This window comes from Symphalangus syndactylus, chromosome 1, assembly GCF_028878055.3.
Source record: "Symphalangus syndactylus isolate Jambi chromosome 1, NHGRI_mSymSyn1-v2.1_pri, whole genome shotgun sequence".
NCBI classification, from domain to species: domain Eukaryota; kingdom Metazoa; phylum Chordata; class Mammalia; order Primates; family Hylobatidae; genus Symphalangus; species Symphalangus syndactylus.
Genome location: NC_072423.2, coordinates 87,484,986 through 87,509,572, shown reverse-complemented (window position 1 = coordinate 87,509,572; position 24,587 = coordinate 87,484,986). Strand labels below are relative to the sequence as shown.

The 24,587-nt window shown below is 38.4% G+C and overlaps 2 pseudogenes; one reads left to right on the top strand and one right to left on the bottom strand.

Annotated features, from left to right (window-relative positions):
- The first annotated feature begins 6,189 nt into the window (after window positions 1–6,189).
- On the top strand, window positions 6,190–24,343 carry LOC129490220 (glycine N-acyltransferase-like protein 2; annotated as a pseudogene).
- Window positions 11,052–13,111, bottom strand: LOC134736593 (endogenous retrovirus group K member 6 Env polyprotein-like; annotated as a pseudogene).
- Window positions 24,344–24,587: the final 244 nt, after the last annotated feature.

Sequence of the window (24,587 nt, the reverse complement as noted above, 5' to 3'; positions counted from 1 at the left end):
TTTCTCTTGTTATTAATTTCTTTTATTTGTTTATTGATTTATTTTTTTGAGATGGAATCTTGTTCTGTCACTTGGGCTAGAGTGCAGTGGTATGATCTCGCCTTACTGCAACCTCTGCCTCCCAGATTCAAGCAATTCTCATGCCTCAGCTTCCCAAGTAGCTGTGATTACAGGCGCATGACACCATGCATGGCTAATTTTTTTTGTATTTTTAGTAGAGACAGGGTCTCACCATGTTGGCAAGGCTGCCCTCTAACTCCTGACCTCAAGTGATCTGCCCACCTCAGCCTCCCAAAGTGCTGGGACTACAGGTGTGAGTGACTGTGCCCACCCCTTATTAATTTCTAGTTTGTTTCCATTGTGATCAGAGAAGATTCTCAATATTATTTCAATTTTTTGAATATCTTAAGACTTGTTCTGTGACCTAACATATGGTCTATCATTCAGAATGATCCATGTTCTGAGGATACAAATGTGTATTCTGAAGCTCTTGGATAAAATGTTCTGTAGATATCTATTAGATTTATTTGGTCTATAGCGCAGATTAAGTCTGATGTTTCTTCATTGATTTTCTGTCTGGAAGATCTGTCCAATGCTGAAAGTGGGGTCTTGAAATTTCCAGCTATTATTGTATTTGGGTCTATCTTTCTCTTTCTCTTTAACAATATTTCCTTTATATATCTGGGTGCTCCAGTTGCGGGTGCATATACATTTAAAATTGTTATATTCTCTTGCTGAATTGACCCCATTACCATTATATAGTAAGCTTATTTGTCTCTTTTTATAGTCTTTGTCTTGAAATCTATTTTTCTTACATAAGTATAGTGACTCCTGCTCTTCTTATTTTCTATTGTCACAGAATAACTTTCTCCTTCCCTTTATTTTCAGTCTATGTGGGTCTGTATAGGTGAAGTGTGTTTCTTATAGGCAATAGATCAATGGGTCTTGTTTTTAAATCCATTCAGCCACTCTTTGTCTTTTGATTGGAGAGTTTAGTCCATTTACATTCAATGTTATTATTAATAAGTAAGTACTTACTCCTGCCATTTTGGTATTTGTTTGCTGGTTCTGAATTCCTCTTCCTTCTTTTTCTCCTTCCTGCCTTCCTTTAGCGAACGTGATTTTCTCTGGTGATAAAATTTGGTTTCTTTCTTTTAATTTTTTGTGTGTCCATTGTATGTTTTTGGGTTTGAGGTTACCATGAAGTTTGCAAATACTATCTTATAACCCATTATTTAAATCTGATAAAAAAACTATTTGCATAAACAAACAAGCACAAAGTAAACTGATAAAAACTCAATGCCTTAATTTTGTCTTTCCACTTTTTAACTTTTTGTTATTTCTATTTATATCTTATTGTACTGACTTTCTTGAAAAGTTGTTGTAGTTATTATTTTTGATTGGTTCATCATTTGGTGGTACTACTTAGGGTAAAAGTAGTTTATACACCAGAGCTACAGTGCTATAATATTCTGTCTTTTTCTGTGTACTGATTATTATCAGTGTGTTTTAAAAATTCTGGTGATTATTTATTGCTCACTAATGTTCTTTTCTTACTGAATGTTCTGTTCTTTCTAATGTTCTTTTCTTAATTTACCATTTCTTGTGAGACAGGTCTAATATTGATGAAATCCCTCAGCTCTTGTCTGGGAAAGTGTTCTTCCTTAGTGTTTGAAGAATATTTATGCCAGATATAATATTCTACAGTAAAAGGTTTCTTTCCTTCAGTACTTTAAATATGTCATGCCACTGTCTCCTAGGTTTCCACTGAAAAAGTCTGCTGTCAGATGTATTGGATCTTCATTGTATGTTATTTATTTATTTTCTCTTGCTGTTTTTACATTTCTTTCTCCTTGACCTTTGGTAGTTTGATTTTAAATGCCTTGAGATACTCTTTGGGCTAAATCTGCTTGGTGTTCTACAACTTTCCTGTACTCGGATACTGACATCTTTCTCTGGTATGGGGAAGTTCTCTCTTATTATTCCTTTAAATAAATTTTCTACCTCTATCTCTTTCCCTACCTTCTCTTTAAGGCCAACAATTCTTAGATTTGCCCTTTCAAGACTATTTTCTATATTCTGTAGATGCGCTTTGTTGTTTTTATTTTTTTTTTGTATCTTTTGACAGTGTATTTTTAAATAGCCTGTCTTCAAGCTGACTAATTCTTTTTTCTGCTTGGTCAATTCTGCTATTAAAGGACTCTGATGCACTCTTCGTTATGACAATTGCATTTTTCAGCTCGAGAGTTTCCGATTCTTTTTAACTATTTCAATCTCTTTGTTAAATTTATCTGACAGAATTCTGAATTCCTTCTCTGTGTTATCTCTGTGTTATCAAACTTTCTTTAAGTTTCCTCAGTGCAGCTATTTTGAACTCTCTGTCTGAAAGGTCACATATCACCATTTCTTCAGGATTGGTCCCTGGTGACTTATTTAGTTCATTCACTGAGGTCATGTTTTTCTCAATGGTGTTGATACTAGTAGATGTTCTTCAGAGTCTGAGCACTGAAGAGTTAAGTGTTTGCTGTAGTCTTCACTGTCTGGGCTTATTTGTAGCCATCCTTGTCAGGAAGGCTTTTCAGATATTTGAAAGGACATCGGTATCGTGATTTAATCTGTCTCTACTTTACGGAGCATCCCAAGCCCAGTAATACTGCGGCTTTTGAAGACTCATAAAAGTACTGCCTCAATTGTCTTGGACAAGATACAGGAGAATTCTCTGGATTGCCAGGCAGAGACTGCTCTGTTTTCTCCCCTTACTTTCTCGAAAACAAACAAACAAACAAACAAACAAACAAACAAAAGTCTCTCTCTCTGGTCTGAGCCACCTAAAACTGGGGGTGGAGTGACATAAGCACTCCTGTGGCCACCACCATTATGACTGCAGTAGATCAGGCCTGAGGCCCACACAGCACTGCATCTTGCCCAAGGCCTGCTGTAATCACTTCTTGGCTACTGCCTATGTTCGCTCAAGGCCCTGGAGCTCTGCAGTCAGCAGGGAGCAAAGCCAGCCAGGCCTGTGTCCTTCCCATCAGGGCAGTGAGATCCCCCAGGCTCTGGGTGGATACAGAGGTGCTGTCCAGAAGTCAGGGACTAGAGTCAAAAACATTAGACGGCTACCTGGTGTTCTATTATATTGTGGTTGAGCTGACATTCAAACCACAAGATGAAGTCCTTTCCACTTTTCTCTTCTCTTTCCAAAGGCAGAGGAGCCACACCCCATAGTGACCCCTACCCACTGGTTGCCAGACTACCAACCAGTGTTCTTTTAAGGCCGAAGGGCTCTTAAATCAGCTTGTAGTAAAGGCTGCCTGGCCTGGGACTCACCCTTCAGGGCAGTGGGCTCCCTTGTGGCCCATGGTAGGTCCAGAAATGCTGTTCAAGAGCTAACTCCTGCAACTGGGGATGCCAAGAGCCCACTTGCTGCTCTACCATGCTGTGGCTGTGCTGGCACCTAAGGTGCAAAACAAAGTCTCTTTACTCTCCTTCCATTCTACTGAAGAAGAAAGAATCTTGCCTCATAGCTGCCTCAGTGGGAAATGTGCTGAGTCTCACCTGAAACCTGCTAGTCTCAGATGCTCATCCAAAGCCCTCGATGTATTAATAGTACCTGGGTATTGCTTAGGTTATTCAGGGCTCAAGGTATCTTCAATTAACAGGTGATGAATGCTCTGAGGAATGGATTCTTTCCTTCAATGCAGAGGGTTCCCTTCTGGCCCAGCCTATGTCTAGAAATGTTGTCTAGGAGCAGGGGCCTGGAACAGGGGCCTCACAACTCTGTTTGGTGCCTTATCCTGTTGTGGCTGAGCTGATATGCAAAGACAAAGTCCTCCTTACTCTTTCTTTTCCATTCCTCAATGAGAAGGAAGGAGTCTCTTTGAGCTGTGAGGTGTGCAACCTGGAGTTGGGGGAGGGGTGATAACAGCACTCTTTGGCTGACCCAGCTGGTGTCTCAGTATGTCAAATGTCCCCCAGTCTACAATTTCTGGGACTTATTCAGCACCAGACTCACCTAAGAGTTGCAGTCCTTATGGCTTAGACTGCCTTTCAAGTTTACTTGGAAACACAGAGAACTGTAGGCCCTCTGTGGTGAGGTTTTCAGGCACTGAAGTTCTCACTGCTGGGATTGCTGATTCCCCTCAGGTTAGGACTGGTTTAAATGCTCCCTCTGCCTCCATGGGCAGGTGTCAGCTGAGTTTGTGTTGTCTAGTTTTCCTTTGTGTCTAATATAACAGCAATGGGTTCAATGCCTCATAATTGCTGTGTTCTTCCTCCCCCCATGCCCAGAGATACACTGTGCACCACACGACTGCTACTGAGGTTGGGAGGGAGGGGGGTTGGTGATTCAGGACTGTTTTTTTCTGTCTCTTCGGTGCCTCTTTCAGGGATATTAAGTCCAAACCGGGTACTATGAGTGCGCACTTGATTTTTGGTTCTCATGAAGGTATTTTTTCTGTGTAGTTGTTAACTTGGGGCCTTGTGAGGTATGGGGGAATGATTACTGGAGCCTTCTATTCTGCCATCTTGCTTTGCTTCTCCTCGCCATTATAAACTATTTAAAAAAAAATTTAATGGCTCAAGAAGTTACTTAAATAATACTCAGTATAGAATAAAAATATGTGTTCTCTCAACTATCCACAGTGTGCTGTCAATTATGGAATAAAAAATATGTATTGAGTAGTTGAAATGGACCATTTTTTAAAAGGATGATTAGTTTACTGTATAACTCTATAAAGTTTGATATAGATTTAACAAATTAATCATTTACAATTATAAATATGTAAAAATTCTTTGATCGATTATGTGAACCACTTTTGGTTCAAAAAGTAGAGTAACTAAAAATATAAAATTCAGTGCCTTACACAGCAAGCATGCGCAGACAGTATAAAATCCTAACTGATAATTTTTAATATGTCATCTGGAGTAGATGATTTAGGTTTGTAAGAAGATATAAACTGCCTGATGGTAGGGAATCACTCTATACGGAATCATGGTGTCATTAAAAGAATTCAACATTTGGCCTCATATTCCAGACCTGGGGGAAGACATTTATTTTTTTCTCAGTAACAGCTTCCTTATTTGTGTAAAAATAATTCTTGCTTTTCTCATGTCATAAATGATTACAATTTGAAGTTGTTTTCACTTCCAAAAAGTGGGTAAAGACTTTTTTTTTTTTTTAATTAGAGAGAGTATCTCACCCTGTTGCCCAGGCTGAAGTGCAGTGGTGAAATAGCGCTCTGCGATTTCAAATTTCTGGGCTCAAGCAATCTTTTCATCTCAGTCTCCTGAGTAGTTGGTACTATAGACACATGCCACTATATGTGGCTAATTAAAAACCAAAATTTTAAAGACGAGTTTTATTAGGTTGCCCAGGCTCATATCAAATTTCTGCCCTCAAGTGATCCTCCTGCCTCAGCCTCCCAAGTAGCTGGTATTACCGGTGTGAGCCACTGCACCCAGGATAAAAATTTTATAACTTATATTTTCCCATTTTTAATCTCAAAGTCTTCAAAATGTAATGTAGATCAGACTCTTTTAGATAGCTTTTTATAAGATACAGATTGCCAGGCACTTTGGGAGCCTCTGATTTACCTGATCTGGAAAAGTTCTTGTATTGTTAACAAGGAAGCCCAATTGATCTTGAAGTAGATGGTGGGAGGAACACACATTGAAAACAATGTTTGTCTCTATTCCTCTACAAAGCTAATTCCAGTACCCCTGAAACTTTTCTCCAGTATTTGCTTTTTCTTCTTATACTTACAATACCCCTCCCTCTTGCTCCACTTTAGACAACCAGAGGACAAGGTGTATGAAACCCAGTTCTCATTATCACAGTAACTTTCTTGAGGCATTCTTGGCTTTTTCCAATCCACAAATGGTTAAAAGTATTAGGCCGCTATTTTGCCTTGAAACGAAACTTTCCAACTCATTGTTTGCTCTACTAACTTCATTTAAATAAGGCTGCAGCTGCGCTACTTTTGCCAACTATAGAAAATTGACTTAATATTGTCCTAGAATAGTCTTTCAGCTACAACACGTTATGTATAAATCAAAAGCTCCTTGTGTAAAACTTTTTATAATTGTAGAAGGTGCTCAATACAGAACATAGTCTCAGTCCTCCTGTGGTCCACAAAGCCTCTGACTTCCTGTCTACGGACAGAACATCTGGTTTAATCTACAGGAACCCATAACTTCCTTAAGCTTTATGCTTAACAGTGACAGCATGAGTCAATTGAATTTTAGTGTGTCTGAGTCCACAGAGTGTTAGCTACAGAAACCTTTCCATTGCCATTCTGAGCAAGTGCAGCAGGCAGTGTGCCTACAGCTCTGCAAAGAAACTTCGGGTAAGCAGAATTGTTTAGAACAGCCTTTTTTTCTTGGCATGTCAATTAATTAGGATTCTTGCTCTAAATCATTTGTATTTGTTAATTTATTTCTTTTCCCCTGCAAACCCTTGGAATGAGCACTCACTAGGGTCTCAACATTGAGAACAAATTCTTCAAAACCTTTTAGGTACCTGAAGCTGGAAAATACTTCAGAAAAAGCCAGTGTGTAGGCTTTTGAATTTGTAAAATATCCAAATGCTTTCCTTGAATTATAAATTATCAATATGCTTAAACATTTCTCTGACAACCTCTAGATCTCCAGGGTAATATTGTTAGCAAATAGAAAAAAAAAATCAGTATTCTCCTTGCCTCCAATCCTGCTTCTAGAGTATTACTTGTTTATTTGCATAGAAAAATCTTCCTTCTTCCTTCTGTGTCATGTGGCTGGAATAAAACAATGCTTTTCTGTTGCCCTCTGCCAAATTTCTCTCCATTCATTGAAATATTTGGCATCTGACATCCTAATTTTTCTCTCCAGCAAACTTCTGCTACATCCTATCCATGTCTGTTGTACCTGAAACTCCCATTCCCTTCTTGGCTCCTACTCTGTTGACTTGGAGTTGAAGCCAACAGCCCTACATCCCAAACTGATCTACTTCTGAATACCTCTGAAATCTCAACCTCTAATAGTCTAATATTTGACTCCAATCTCCTATTTGTAAGTACATTTTTCCCTGTCTATTCACATTGCTATTCTTTGACTTCATCAAGTACTTTCGTCCCTTGCTTTTTCTATATTTTCTCACTTTATTGGTCTCCAACCTACTTTACTTTTTTCTTCTCTGTCCTAGATGTGAGTTTCAATCCCTCATTTCTATGTTCTCAAATGCTTTGTCCCTTATCTTTTTTGTTAATCCAGTCCTGAAAAAACCAATCTTGGTTTGTTTTAATTTGTCTTCTGTGCTTTACTTTCAGGGTGCTGAGCTTAATAAACTGTTGAGTAACACTTCCAAATCATGGTGTCCATCTTTACACGATCCTAAGCATGCTTGCCAGTCCTTGCTAATTCTAGTCCACTCTTTCACCCATTAACATCAAAAGCCATTTATACCCTAACCATTTCCCCTAACATCCTACTTCTTTTTCTTGACACTTTCTTGGCAAACTCCCTCACCCACTCACTTCTAAAAAGTGATTTTGGGAATAGGAAGAAATTTTACCTCTTCCAGGAAATAGACATTCAAAAATAACTTGCCAACTCCCTAGTCTTTTTTTTTTTTTAACCCTATGTACTCCTATATACAATTAGGCCTTACTTAACATTGTCAATAAGTTCTTGGAAACTGCAATATCAAATGAAACCACATATATCAAAATTACTTTTACCATAAGCTAATTAATATAAAGAAGAGTTAAGTTCCTACAGCATATTTCTGGTGACAAAAACATCACCAAACTTGTAAAGAACTGAAACACATCTAATATAAAACAATGCAATAAATGTAAGCTGTATATACATTTAAGAAATATTGATACAAACAAGTAAGATAATTATTTACCTAATTTTTGGTGTGTTGGTGTGTGATGGTGATCACAGTGGTTGCGGGTTAAATTGAGAAATGAATGTTTGCAAAGCAAAAGGTGTAAGAAGCACCTCTTGTATCTATGAATTTAAAAATGAATCACAAATATGATGGGCTCGCTGAGTCCTTTTGCACAGCATTGTTCATTGTCATGCATTTGTATCATTATCATAGACTTTATGAATTTTTGTTTTATTATGAATGTTTCATTCATTCATTTTTCAATTGCCTTATTCCAGTTCAGGGGAGCAAGTGACAGAAGCCTATCCTGGTAACTCAGAGCACAAGGCAGGAACCCACCCTAGACTGGAAACCCTTCCATCCTAGGGACACATGTGCATGTGCACACACACACATACACTCTCTCTCTCACACACACACTCATCCTGTGAAAATTTAGACATGTCAATATACTAATGTACACATTTTTGAGATGTGAGAGGAAATGGGATTATCCAGAGAAAGTCCACACAGACATCAGGAGGACAGGCAAACTGCACATAGACAGTAGTCCAGCCAGGAATTGATTTTTTCTCTTCACCATTATAATGAAAAGATATTGAACAAAATGACATTATTTGATGACATGCTGTATACCTACGTATATACACCTGCATCTGCATCCATCCTAAATTTTTTTGACTTCTCACTGGAAGAAGTATTCTTTCTGTCCAAAACTTAATTTAACAAGTATGCTTAGAATTATGGTTGACGATTACATGAATTAGTCAACATAAAGAAGCTGAAATAGTGGTTGGCATTGTGTACATTAGGTCATTGAATTTCTGTCACCTTTCTATGTCCTGTTAGACACGTTGGCCTATCGATAACTTACATCTTACCTCTTGTAGTTAGTATAGGTATGCTTAACTCTCATCTAATAATAGAAATGCCTTTCTTTGATCTCTTGTACCTCTCTTCTTCCCCTTGATACTCTAGTGTTCTTCTTCCTTTTCTGGTCAAGCTCTTTGAAAAAGTTACCTTCACTTCCTCACATTTCATTTAGTCTCCTATCCCCATAACCTGATTTCTTCCCCCGTCCACATCTCTTAACCAAGTAGGTAATCAACTCTTAACTTCAAAATGCACTGCCATCTTTAGTACTCATCTCTTTTAGCTTCTCATCAACCTTTGACTGCTTTGGTCACTCTTTCCTTGAAGGTTTCTCCTATTTTGACTTCCAAGGTCCTTCTCTTATTTTTCACATTTTTTTTGCCATGTTTCCTATCTCTTCTACTGGCTCCTCTTCCTCTCTGATTTTGTTAAACAACACTTGATCTAACAGTCACTCTCTCACAATTCTCCATTATAATATATTGAAGAATATGTTATATTATATTAGACTATTGGATCATGTTGACCCATAAACATTCTACTGCCTTGGCACCTTGGAGTGAATTGAAACTATGTGTCTCTCATTGGTGAAAGCTGAACCAGGGTCCAGCCATGGAGGGAAGCTGACAGTGAAAAGGAAGCGGGTGGGAGAGCATGTGCTATTGGTAGAGGCAACGGGCCATTTACAACCTTTTTTTTTTAATCCACATTTTTGTGCACCCCCTACAGGTTACATATCTAATATTCATTGCAAAGAACCTACCATTAGGCATTTTCTTCTGCTTTGAAAGTTTCTATTAGCAGCCACATTTTTCTCAGAAACTTGGCTATGCCAGGAGCAAAGAGACTTAATGCTCAGTTTTTGAGGAAAAGCGTTGTAAAAACCCCATTTCTATCCTTCACTGACTCTATTTGTTCATTCACTGAACAAAAGCTTATTAATTTTTCCACTATGCTAAGTGCTGAGCTTGATGCTTGAGTCACAATACAGAGTAAGACATAATATCACTTACCAAGGAGATTACTCTCCTCTGGAGAAATATGCTACCAAAGCTTGCAGAATAGGCAGAATTCTGTGCCATTTGGTTAGTGCGCCTATCATCTTAGACAGTGACAGAAACACATTAGCTTGTTTTAGATCTGTGGTTTGCCTCAAAATGTCTATTTTGTGCCAATAGATTTATTCAAGCAAGTTACATATAGTCCATCTTTGAAGCTGCAGTTTTCTTCATTTATGTTTCTGTCCAGTGGAATGGTCACCTTCACTGGATTTAAAGGTTTTCAAAATTTCCTTCAGAACCTTGTATATACACAAATTACCACCATGCTAAACACTTCACACACCTTTTCTGGCAAGGAAATCCTCATGACAACCTAGAAAGTAGATATTACTATCCCCATTTTATAGATAATGCAACTGAGGCAGAGAGGCTCAAGTAATTTGACTTATCTAAGGTGACCCAGATAGCCAGAAGAGGAGCCAGGGGTGGAGTTTTGGTTTGTTTGATTCCAAAGCCCATGTTGTTAACAACTTTGCTTCCTTTTGTATTGATTTTGGCTATATACTTATGAAGGGGGCCAGCCCCTCCACATGTGTGGGTATTTCTCGTCAGGCAGGATGAGAGACTGAGAAAAGAAATAAGACACAGAGACAAAGTATAGAGAAAGAAAAGTGGGCCCAGGGGACCAGCGCTTAGCATACAGAGGACGCGCACCGGCACCAGTCTCTGAATTCCCTCAGTATTTATTGGTTACTATTTTCACTATCTCAGCAAGGGGAATGTGGCAGGAGAACAGGGTGATAGTGGGGAGAAGGTCAGCAAGGAAACATATGAGCAAAGGAATCTGTGTCACAAATAAGTTCAAGGGAAGGTACTATGCCTGGATGTGCATGTGGGCCACACGTATGGTTCTCTCCACCCAAACATCTCAGTGGAGTAAAGAGTAACAGAGCAGCATTGCTGCCAGCATGTCTCGCCCCCCGACACAGGGCAGTTTTTCTCCTATCTCAGAATTGAACAAATGTACAATCGGGTCTTATACTGAGACATTCAGTTCCCAGGGGCAGGCAGCAGACAGAGGCCTTCCTCTTATCTCAACTGCAAGGGGCCTTCCTCTACGAATCCTTCTTCAGCACAGACCCTTCATGGGTGTCGGGCTGGGGGATGGTCCAGTCTTTCCCATTCCACGAGGCCGTATCTCAGGCTATCACATGGGGAGAACCTTGGACAATACCTGGCTTTCCTGGGCCAAGGTCCCTGCGGCTTTCCACAGTGCACTTACTAGAGAATGGAGAATGGTGATGACTTTTACTCAGCATATTGCCTGTAAACATATTGTTAACAAGGCAGATTTTGTACAGCCCTAGATCCCTTAAACCTTGATGCCATACAGCACATGTTTCTGTGAGCTCAAAGTTGGGGCTAAAGTTACAGATTAACAGCATCTCAAGGCAAAACAATTGTTCAGGGTACAGGTCAAAATGGAGTTTCTTATGTCTTCCTTTTCTACGTAGATACAGTAACAGTCTGATATCTCTTTCTTTTCCCTACATATCCTCTTTTACTTTTTGACAAAACCGCCATCGTCATTATGGCCTGTTCTCGCTGGTCGCTGTCTCTTTGGAGCTGTTGGATACGTCTGTAGACTAACAAGAGACAGAACAGACGTACAAGGATTAATATGAAATTTACAATAGTTCAACTTCTGATGGTTTTAACCTAAGTGTCGGGGTTAAGATTCGTGAGGCCATCAGCAGCTTTTACGATTGCCTCAGTTTTTGGCACCAAATTTAAATGGGCTTTTGATGCCTTAAACATTTGTTTTTTAAATTTTGAAATATTTAAAGTAAGATTATCTTCTCTTCCTTGTAGATGACATCTAACTATGTCTCAGTGATGCTCAGACTCATTATAGGCTTGGGGTGTAATGCAAAAATCTGATGTATTTCAGTCACACTGTAACTGAAAAAGATATTCCAAGCTCATGAGCCTATCTTACATCCAAATGACGGTTTGTCTAAGATCATTAATTTGGTTTGCCAATTTTTTATCTATTTGGGTCTGAGAATTTCACAATTTTGAGGAATTCTTTTGCCAATTATTTACATATTCTGCAGTTTGAACAGAGGAGTGTAAAGAAACTCCAGCAGCTGCAGCAGTAGTTGTGACTGCAATAAGACCCATAATCACTGCAATCAAAGTAAAAATGAATCTTTTGGATCTAGTTAGAACTCCTTTTAATACTTCTCTTAAAATATGGACAGATGGGGAAGCCTCCAAGTCAGTCCATGGACACAGGGATATACACCCCCTGTCTTGCCCTCACCAGCAGAATATGGTGCTGCCAATCAAAAGTTGAATCAATGCATGTAAACAATCTACAATTTTTACAGGTTACAGTTTGGGAATCTGGTTTAATAAGAATGTATCCTACAACTAGCATATAAAGGGGTTTTACACAATTTTGCCAAGGAATTGTCATACTGGAATTTAGGTTAATAGTATAATATGGTTTACGATTATTTGTTCCTATAGTTTGATTTGCAGACCAAATTCTAATGTGGTGTGAGGCCACAGTAAGCTTTCATCATTCTGGATGTTCAGGACTAGTAACAGGACTAATTAACTTTGGTCGAGGTGAGGAAATTCTCTTTTTACCCCATTTTAATGGATAGGGTGATTTTAACCTTTTATAAATCTGGTCCAGCTTTTTAAATTACTATCATAGGCCAGATTAATGGGCCAGATGGATGGGGCTTGTGAACATGAGTGAGTCTGGCCCATACAATTATAGTATAATTGGCCTCGAGGGGCCCAGTCTATAACAGTTCCATATTCATTGTTTTGTAATATCACCACAGTATCAGCCACATATTCTTTCCAAAGTAAGACTTTTGGGTCTTTTGATTCTTTGGGAATTTTTTTGGGGTAATTCTTCCCCTTAGGCCTAAATTTTAATGATCTTTGATAAGAAGAATCCTGTAACTTTTTTATTTGTGGCCTGAGTGACATTCCATTTACCATGTGATAAGTAAATCCACTGGTGGCACTGACAGTAGGTACTTCTACCAAACAATTTTGGGTTGTAGGCATTAAGCATCTCGGTGCCTTCCTTAGGCAAATAGGAGGATAATGATACCCATTGGAAATATTTATCATCGTTCCTTCTTTTTTTAGGTTGGACAGGGCAACGATCATCTGTGGGGCCTGGTACCCATGCACTATTATTAACATATACTTTAGTAGGATTATCTATTCATGTGACTGCCCAAATTAAGGGCGGGAAAGGCACATAGGCCCAGTAAGTATAATTAGTTGCAGCTGCTTCTGCAGACATGGGGAGACTTACCACCGTTGATACAGTCATCAAAGCTGCAAGCAGTATATTCTCTGGAGTTCACGTTACCCTTGTTTTCTTCAGGCTTTTTCAGTTTACTGTGTCAGCTTTTTTAACTGGGCCCAGGTTGGCGGCTCCACTTCCTTGGTGGATGGCAACTTCTTCTGTAAGTTGTAGGTATCTAAACTAGAAGCTGGTTTTTTCCTGGGGAAATACAAGCAATACCTCTCCCCCATGTTATCACCTTTCCTATTTTTCATGTTTTATTTTTATTATTTTTTCACCAAATCAGTTTTCCTTTTTGTGGACTGTCCTTCTTATCAGTAAAATGTTGTTCTGTAGAAGTAGTTGTCTGATTTCTCTAAATGTTTAAAAAATTAAAGTATAGAGTGCTAGATTAAGTTGCATCTGGGGAGTGTTATACTCTTACTGTCTTTTTCTTTTTTTTGTTTCACCAATTGAGTTTTGAGTGTTCTATTAGTTCTTTCAATTAGGGCCTATCCTTGGGAATTATAAGGGATTCCTGTTGTATGTGTAATTTTTCACTGATTTAAGAATTTTTGAAATGTTTTACTACAGTATCCTGGCCCATTAATTTTTTCTGGAACTCCCATGACAGCAAAACAAGATAATAAATGTCTTTTAACATGGGAAGTACTTTTTCCTGTCTGGCAGGTTGCCCATACAAAATGTGAATAAGTATCAACTGTCACATGGGCAAATGACAATTTTCCAAGTGCCAGTACATGTGTGACATCCATTTGCCATAATGCATTAGGACATAGACCTCTGGGATTAACTCCTGCCTCCTGAGTGGGCAGGTGTAGGACTTGACACTGGGTGCAATGTTGTACAATACTTTTTGCCTGTTTTTATGTGATATCAATTTTATTTTTTAATCCTGTTGCATTTACATGAGTCAAGGCATGAAGTTCTTGTGCTTCTATGAATGCAGATGATACTAGCAAGTCAGCTTGTTCATTTGCTTCAGTTAAAGGCCCTGATAAATTAGTATGTGCTCAAATATGAGTAATATAAAACAGGAAATTCCTTTTTCTTACAGTTTGTTGTAACAAATTAAACAGCCGGTTTAACTGATCATCCATACTATATTTGATTAGGGCTGTCTCAACATCCTTTGTAGCCTGCACTACATATGCAGAACCTGATACGATGTTAACAGGCTGATTAAAATCTTGTAACACTGAAATGACAGCAACCAACTCTGCTCTTTGATCTGAGTGATATTAAGTTTCAATGACTCATTCTTTTGGCCTGATGTAAGCTGCTTTTCCATTGCTGGAGCCATCAGTAAACACCGTCAGAGCATTCTCTAAAGGTTTATGTCTGGTAATTTTAGGTAAAATCCAAGTAGTCAATTTTAAAAACTGGAAGATTTTTGTTTTTGGGTAATGATTGTCAATAATTTCTACAAAATTAGCAAGACCAATCTGCCATGAAGCAGAATTGATAAAGGCTTTTCTAACCTGTTTCTTGATTAAAGGAACAATGATTTTTTCTGGGTCGCTTCCACACAATTTTACTATTTGTAATCTTGCCTGACCAATTAATGTAGCTATTTGATCCTAGTACAATGTAAAATTATTAATCGTACTGTGAGGAAGGAAGGACCACTCCACAAGATCTGTATTTTGAACGATAATGCCTGTTGGAGAATGCACAGTAGCAAAAATCAAAAGTTGGAGTGGGGCAAAGGGATGTATTCTATTTACTTGTGCTGACTGAATTTTTTCTTCAACTAATTCAATTTCTTTAGTTGTCTCTGGAGTTAATGTTCTTTTACTATCCTATTCTGGATCCCCTCTCAAGACAGAGAACAAATTTGACATGGCATAAGTAGGGATGCCTGGAGTTGGCCAAATCCAATTAATATCTCCTAGCAATTTTTGAAAGTCATTTAATGTTTTTAATGTGTCTTTTTTTATTTCTATTTTTTGTGGTTTAATTTTCCATTCCTCTACCTGCATTCTGAAATAATGAAAAGGAGTAGAGGTCTCAATCTTATCAGATGCTATTGTCAGTCCTGTGTTTTAAACCTCTGTTTGCAGAAATGTGTAACAGTCAATTAATTTGTCTCTCGTTTTTGCAGCACACAAAATATCATCGACATAATGAATGATATAACAGTCTGAAAACTTGTCTCTAACTGGTTGAAGAGCTTGAGCTACAAAAGTCTGACAAATAGTTGGACTATTAAACATTCCCTGAGGCAACACTTTCCACTGAAACCTGGTGGCTGGTTGTTTATTATTTATGGCTGGTATAGTAAAAGCAAATTTTTCAAAATCTTGTTTTGCCAGAGGAGTGATAAAAAAGCAATCCTTCGGATCAATTATAATTAAAGGCCAATCTTTGGGGATTATGGCCAGAGAGGGCAACCCGGTTTGGAGAGCCCCCAAGGGTTGAATTACTGCATTAACAGCTCTTAAGTTGGTCAGCATGCCCCATCTGCTGGAATTTTTCTGAATTACAAACACTGGAGAATCTAAGGAGAGAACATTGGTGAAACATGTCCTTTTTACAACAGTTTTTAAACTATTTTATGAAGTGCCCCCAAGTATTCCTTAGGGAGCAGCCACTGTTTGACCCAGACAGGATGCTGCAGGGTGAGTCTGAATTGCTCCTTCACCATAGTGAACTGCAGGTTGGGCAATAATGGGTGCCACAAGCTGAGTCACAGTGAGCCTAGTTTCAGGCTCCTTCCCCCAGCACTCACTCAGCTGAGGAGGAGGTGGCCATCATGGTTTTAGCCCCAATGGCCCCAATGGTTCTGGACCTTTTTCTTCTAATTTTAATCTTTCAGGATATATCACCTCCTGTAATTGATTGTAGCCAACATTTTGTGTTGACCGAGCCATTAAAGACTCTGCTACATATTTACAATGTGAACTTTCCGTTCCTTTCAGGGATTCTGTCCCTGCCTCTTCTTCACAGTCTATTACACAGCTTTCAGGGGCATGAGAAACTGAAACACTATCTTTTTCTGTTTGAAACGGTTCTAAAGTTGCTTTAATAATGGTCCAACCATTCCATACTGTAAGTGGGATGATTTTACCTTCCCTATTTACTTGTTTCAATTCTTTGCCAATTTTTTCCCAATCTTTCAGATCTAAAGTTTCCTGTTCTGGAAACCATGGGCAGAATTGTTCTATTGTTTGAAATAGCATAATTAGATTTTCTGTAGAAGCTCTAACTCCTCCTCTTCTTAAAATAATTTTAATGAAGCTGAGATAAGAGGCATATTTACTTTCAGTTTGTCCCATTGTTACCCTGGATTCCTCTGAGCACACAAGCTTACCACAAGGCTGACCATGGACGTACTCAGAAATCTCTCGTTGACTGTCCTCAATGCTCATGTTCTTAGCATACCTGCACCTTAGAGAAAGGCCCACATTGGGTGCCAGATGAAGGGGGCCAGCCCCTCCACACCTGTGGGTATTTCTCCTCAGGTGGGATGACAGAGGAAAGACATTAGACACAGAGACAAAGTATAGAGAAAGAAAAGTGGCCCCAGGGGACTGGTGCTCACCATACAGAGGACCCACACCGGCACCGGTTTCTGAGTTCCCTCAGTATTTATTGATTACTATTTTCACTATCTCTGCAAGGGGAATGTGGCAGAGCAGGGTGATAGTGGGGAGAAGTTCAGCAAGAAAACATGTGAGCAAAGGAATCTGTGTCACAAATAAGTTCAAGGGAAGGTACTATGCCTGGATGTGCACATAGGCCACATTTATGCTTCTCTCCACCCAAATATCTCAGTGGAGTAAAGAGTAACAGAGCAGCATTGCTGCCAGCGTGTCTCGCCTCCCGACACAGAGTAGTTTTTCTCCTATCTCAGAATAGAACAAATATACAATCGAGTTTTATACTGAGACATTCAGTTCCCAGGGCCAGGCAGGAAACAGAGGCTTTCCTCTTATCTCAACTGCAAGAGGCCTTCCTCTTTTACTAATCCTCCTCAGCACAGACCCTTCACGGGCGTTGGGCTGGGGAATGGTCAGGCCTTTCCTATTCCACAAGGCCATATCTCAGGCTATCACAAGGGGAGAAACCTTGGACAATACCTGGCTTTCCTGGGCAGAGGTCCCTGTGGCTTTCTGCAGTGCATTGTGCCCCTGGTTACTCAAGAATGGAGAATGGTGATGACTTTTACCAGCATACTGCCTGCAAACATATTGCTAACAAGGCACATCTTGCACGGCCCTAGATCCATTAAATCTTGATTCTATACAACACACGTTTCTGTGAGCTCAAGGTTGGGGGTAAAGTTACAGATTAACAGCATCTTAAGGCATAGCAATTGTTCAGGATACAAGTCAAAATGCAGTTTCTCATGTCTTCCTTTTCTACATAGACACAGTAACAGTCTGATCTCTCTTTTCCCTACATACTTACATATATACGTGCATACATAGATATCACATGTACTGAGATTTCTAGGATTGCAAAAAATATTAATGGCTTCCTTGCAAGCCATCAGAATGGTGTAGAAATTTTTCTATTTGTTAGTTCTTAGAAAATATGGCCATTCTTATATATTGCCTACAAGTATCATATGAGAGGTCAGGTGTATATAATGTAAATATATATTATATATTTATATATATTGTCAGCCATGTGTATATGGCTAGAAGAAAGTTCAAAAGTTCATATTTATATCTTATTTATATAATACTGTATTTCAGAAAGACTTTCAGGTGGGTATAGGCAAATGTATATATACACAGATAACCATTCACCTATGCATCACTATATTTATTATTTATTTATTTATTTATTTAATTTTTATTTCTTTGAGACGAAGTCTCACACTGTTGCCCAGGCTGGAGTGCATGGTGCAATATCAGATGACTGCAACCTCCTCTTTCTGGGTTCAAACGATTCTCCTGCCTCAGCCTCCTGAGTAGCCGGGACTACTGCCACTCACCACCACACCTGGGTAGTTTTTTGTATTTTTAGTAGAGATGGGGTTTCACTATGTTGGCCAGGCTTGTCTCAAACTCCTGACTTCATGATCTGCCCTCCTTGGCCTCCCAAAGTGCTGAGATTACAGGCTAAGCCACTGTACCCGGCCTACATCTTTATATTATTAATTTGGGATTACGTCATATGTTTTCCTGACTTTGTAACACAGACGTTTTCTTACGTCATTAAACACTCTTGAAAGACATCATTTAGATAGCTGTCTCGTAATCTATTATTTGGATATACCATCACTAACTTGATCATTTCTTCATAATGAATTTTGTATTATATCTAATATACAGTATCATATTACAATACATTTTCTTACATTTACATCCTTAAACATATCTATTATTATTTCCTTGGGATGAGTTTCTAGATGTGGAAATACTGAATAGAAGGGTTTGCTCTATTTTTAAGGTTGCTAACATATAATTCCAATTCCTAGATCTTGCCAATTGCTACTTGGTGGTATCACTACTAATCAACAATTTTTTTCTTCCTATGGTTTTGTTCCTTAGGAGAAAAATGTCTACGCACAATATAGTCTGCAAGGGTTTTTCCCAGATGATTACATTCTTTCTTGATAGCTGAAAATAGTACCCATGGTATGGCAACATTAGAGCAAGTATTTCAATGCTTGGGGTTGTGGGGCTGTCCAGAGGGACAATCCTTGAAGAGATGCATTATTTTTTATTTGTGTCTGGACAGCTGAAGGCATTCACTCTGCATATTCTTTTGCTCATTCAAATCAAATGAGCACGGGAGATCTATTTTGCCAGATATGTTAATGTACTTTTTTAAGTGGAATTGTATGGAGATTACTAAAGAGCTCTGAGGTCTAGTTGCATCTCTGGGCTTTAGTTTCTCATTTGTAAACTGAAAAATTTGGACTAGATAATTTCTAAAGCCGTCACTGCTAACAGTGTATGATGTCCCTGGTGACTTCTCCTTCCTCTTCTTTCTGGACACCCATCATATCTCTCTAGGTATTTTTGTTTTTGTGCTTATTTCCTTAGATCATCTTCTTGAGGGAAGGAAGCTGAAGCATTACATAAGATGTTTGTGCTTCATGACTCTCAGAAGCTGCAGATTCTGTATAAATACTTGGAAAAGAGCATCGCTGAATACACAAAGGTAAGGGAGTAGGAGGAGATCAAAGGAGAGAGGGTTGAGTTGAGAAGAGGAAAGATTCAGGGTTCAGTACCTTACTGGGGAGACAGGAATGCAAGTCTAAAGTCAGAATCTGTGCAATGATAACCTTAGTATCTATATCCAGTCAATCACCTACTTTGCTTCCTCTTTGTGACCTCTTAAACATCTTTTGATTTTATCCTTCTGCTATCTTTGGTGTACTTTGTCATCTCTTTCAGGTAATTGCAATATTTCCTTATATCCAATCTTAACAGCCTAGTTACAACTTTCTGATGAGAGTCATCTATATGACACATATAGGATCATATCACTCCCTGGTTTTAAAATTTGCCATAGCAATTTGCAGAGTCCATCTCCAAGGCTTCATTGGGTTACAGAGTTTATCATGAAATACTCCATCCTTTTCTGTTTTGCCTCTCAACATTCTTGTGTCCTATATACCACATGCTACAAATATTGAGCCCCTCACACTTCAGCAGACATGATATCATCTACCATACTCTTAATCATTTCACTCATGCTTTTTCTCCTACTTGTAATAACTTGCTCTCATTCTCTATTTTGCCAAAAAAAGACATTACATGTTTATCAAGACACAGTTCAGACATTACTTCTTATGTAAGTCTCCTTATCATTTCCTAGACAGGTAGTGCTTTTCCTCCTTGGGATACTATACTACCATATACATATATCTCTCAGACCACGTGTCCTACAATGGTTGAACTATGTACTCTCTATCCTTCTAAACTTAACTTTAGGGTTGTGGCCATATCATACTCACCTTTGAGTTGTTCATGCTTAAGAGAGACCTGATACACAATAGATGCCAAATAAGTAGTATGTTATGAAATAAAGAAAAAAATGAGAAAATGGCATGAATTTTTAACAAATGAATGAATATCAGGGAAGCCAGTTCCTAACAATTCAGGTGTTAACATGGGTTTTTGTGGATTCTTATTGGTCCCTCTTACAGCATAACTCTCAATGAGTAGCCCAATGAGCCACCTTGGAAGCACTGGACCCATCCTAATTCCTCCTAGACTTCTTGTCCTTATTTCCTATGCCTCATATAAGACTTTATATTGGAGAAAAACTTCATCCTCTCCTGTTTTGTTCTGTTGCATTATAGGCATATGGCACCATTTTCAATATAAAAAATAAAAACCCATTCAAAATGGAGGTGATGGTAGATGCCTGGACAGATTACCAGATCGCCATTACTTGGCCTCAGAACCAGGTAGGAGCAATAGTTATTGAATACCGGGGCAGTCACTCTGCAGACATTCTCTGTGTGGCAATGAGGGAACTGAAACTGAGGGGTGGTGAGAAGAATGTTGACACTGTTGATGTATGCAGGTTTTGGAAGGGCTGTTTGGGAGAGAGGGTAGGGCAGTGAGATAAGGCTTGAACTTAGATCCAGTGATCAATAACCCTGGATGTGTAAATAAAATTAGGATTCCATCCAGTCAATCTATTCCATCAAGATTCTGATCATAGGAATACATCCCAACCTAGACTTCTATGGCTGAAAGTGATTAAGAAGTGTTTTCACCTGCAAGGACTCTCAAGTGGAAGTATCATCAGCAGAGGGTAGGCAGGCATGTAGAGGCAGACTGAGCTGTCTATTCTAGGTACTACTCTGGTTCTGGAATGATAGTTCTTTCCAAAAGTTTATCTATTCACATGCACTCCAAGAGCCAATCACTGAGCCAGCCCCAGAGTCCTGGGTTAGGATTAGCTCAGGTGTCAACCTTGCCAAAAACTCAGAGCCTTGCCAACCTGTTCCTTATCATTTTTCCGTAACTTAGGCACCTTCTCTTTTAAATCCTTAATATACACCATTTTGGCTACACTTCCCATTCTAGACAATGGAGCTATTTACTCACCCTCTCAAGGGCAGCTCATTTTAGTGCCCTAGAAGAAAGAAACTATCTTCAGTGTATAAATAGTGAGTTATTCTTGGAGCGACTGCAAGGCCATTTTCTACACCTATCTTAGAAAAACAGAATGTTTCAAACAAGTGAATCTCTAGTACTCTAGGCCTACGCAAGAGCATTTTGTAATTGTAGGGCTATGTATGATATTTATTGTATCAGGAGATAAAAAATGACTGGGGTCATTACACCAACACCTACCACATCTTCACCAAAGCTCCTGACAACTTAGAGGAGGTCATGCTCCGAGTTTATCAACTGGGAGCAAACTTTCCAATCCAATCTAACTAGTCTGAGTTAAAAGAAAAAGATCCTGGCTTATTCCTAGCTGATATGGAAGGTATAAAGCAGTACTTGTCTTTCTCCTCTCTCCAGGTTGCCAGGAGGGCTTGGATGAAGCAATAAGGAAGGTTGCAACTTCAAAATCAGTGCAGGTAGATTACATGAAAACTATGCTGTTTATACCAGAATTACCAAAGAAACACGAGACTTCAAGTAATGACAAGATGGAGTTATTTAAAGTGGGTGATGATAACAAGTGAGATTTTACCTTTTGCTTCCCAAATTCCTTGACAGAATTATTGAGTTGCCACAAAGGCTGTACTTGGAAATGTAGGACTTGAGACTAAATTATGATGGGGTACACAATTGCATGGGTAAAGAAAGGGAGTTATGTTAGCAACTGTGTGCTGAGCATGGACAGATTCTTCATTAGACCAGGTATTTATGCATATTATTTCACTTAGGGCTCACAAGGGTCCTTCTGAGAGGGTAATGGACATCATGGTGACATGGAAAAATGTTTACTGAAACTATTTATGTCTTACAAAATGCTACATGCTTATAGAAAGTACATAAGATACAAAGTGAAAAATCAAATCTGTCCACTTGGGTTCCCTTGCTAGGTGTAAATAATTTTGACACTATATGTATGCTTTTAGTACTGTATATGAGTTATGTATTTATTTTTGCAACAAGTACACATAATTTATGGCATCTTCTGAAATGAATATCATCATAAATAGATTATTGAACAGTTGTATAAATATTTCTGAAAGATGAATTACCAGAATTAAAACTGTTGAGTCAAAGAATATGCATAATAAATGAATGATATTTCTAAACTGGATGGTAAGATTTTCATAAATTTAATGTGTGATATCATAGCTTATGAAACAACCTAAACATCCAGTAATGGGGAAATGGAAACAATTATTATGGTACATTAAAACATTAGAATACTATGAAGCCATTAAAAAGAATGAAGCAGCTCTACATGACAGATTAGAAAATATTTCCAAAATAGTTTGTTACGTAAAAAAACATAAGGTGGATGGAACAATGTATATAGCATGCTACCATTTGTGAAAATAAACAAATGTATGTACATATCTAAAATTGCATAGATTTATGGGAAACTTGTACAAAATATATTGGTATTAGTGGTTGCTTCTAGAGAAAGTAATTGGGTAATAGGAGATCAGAGAAAGAAGAGAGATTTGCTTTCCTCTAGTAATCCATTTATGCTTTATAATTTTATTACTAATTGAAAAAAATAAATAGAATTTAAACACACATTCACAGATACGTTTGATTTAGCCAGAAAAGTTAACATTCTTCAAATTCTGCTTTGCCCCACCATTGTTCCCATGAGATTCTTAAGGGGAACATATACACAGGGAAAAATGATAAATGGGGATTAAATTATATTTAGTAGTATAACTCTGGAAGTCTGGCATGAAGTACCTGCCCTAGGGTGATTCCTCTAAGCCTACACATGGATATCTTTATGTCTTGCCATTCTAGGTTTGGCTATCCACAGGAGGGGGGTGCAGGAAAGTGTACTTGAGATCTTTCAGGAAGCAAGCCCAGGATCAGGTTAGACATGGAAGTGAGCAAAAACAAAGCATCACCCATAGAAAACTTAGCGTTCTGTTGCCCACCCACTGGCAAACATGAAGTGACTCTGAAACTGACAAACTTCTCAAAGCTCTTCCTCCTTGGAGAGGGGCAAAAATTCCTGGAGATCTTCTCTCTTTCACTATTTCCATATTTACAGAGGATATTACTATAATTTTACAAACAAGAAAACTGAGTCTCACATAACTTTTCCAAAAGAAAATAATCAGGATTTGAATCCCAATGGTTAGCACCAAAAATGTAGTATTCTTTTTCCTATATTGCAGCTTCTTAAACTGCATTTCTGGGTATGTGACAATGGGCTTTGGGACACATGAAGATGTAAGATCAGCATTGTTCTCATCTTCCTGTAAAATATGTTTGATTGGAATATCTGTTCAATGAATTACTATCTTGTATATTTAGATATTTTGTGGAGTAGAACTCAAAATGCACATGGTTTCATACATGCATCTTTCAAGTAAATTCAGCCATGTGGAGGGCTTCTCTGGTCTATATCCTCACTCTTTTAAAGACAGGTGTTCATTTTCTTCCTTAGGGTACTTAATGGGACATTATGAGATGTCCTATAATACATCATGCTATCTGTCTGCTATTAAATATACCATAAAACACAGTATTCCCCCAACAATTATTTGGAAACATTTTGAAGCAGGAATAGAAAAGGTAGTTGTTATGCAGCTATTGCCTCCTCTAGGCTGTAGGATCCTTAAGGAAAGGAATGGTGATTATATATATAATAAAAATATATATATAATATATATATATATTTTTTTGCAATTCCAGTGTTTGATAATATTGGCTGAATAAAGGTAAATTTTTTTTCTTCACAGGGAAGGAAACTTTTCAAACATGTTCTTAGGTGCTTCACATGCAGGTCTTGTAAATGAACACTGGGCCTTTGGGAAAAATGAGAGGAGCTTGAAATATATTGAACGCTGCCTCCAGGATTTTCTAGGATTTGGTGTGCTGGGTCCAGAGGGACAGCTTGTCTCTTGGCTTGTGATGGGACAGTCCTGTGAATTGAGAATGGGTTATACTCTCCCCAAATACAGAAACCAAGGCAACATGTCGCAAATTGGTTATCATCTTGAAAAGTATCTTTCTCAGAAAGAAATCCCATTTTATGCTCTTGCGGAAGACAATAATGAGAAAATCCTACAGGCACTGAAAAATGTTGGGTTTAAGATTTGTCCTTGTGGTTGGCATCAGTGGAAATGCACCCCCAAGAAATATTGTTGATTAGTTCCATTGTCCATTTCAAATCGTATCGGTAGAAAATCATTAATTCAAATACAAATATGGTGATCTACATTAGCACAAAAGACATCTGATTATCCAGGATCTGGGTATTATTTAAGCTCACCCTTAACGTTTTTACCCTCCTCCTCCTCTGTATTCTTACAGAAAATTAGAAGCTCAATCCTATGGTCTCATAATTTCCTTTATGATGACAGACATCTCAGAATTAAAATCACCCAATGCCAATCGTTCGTGCCAAGATAACC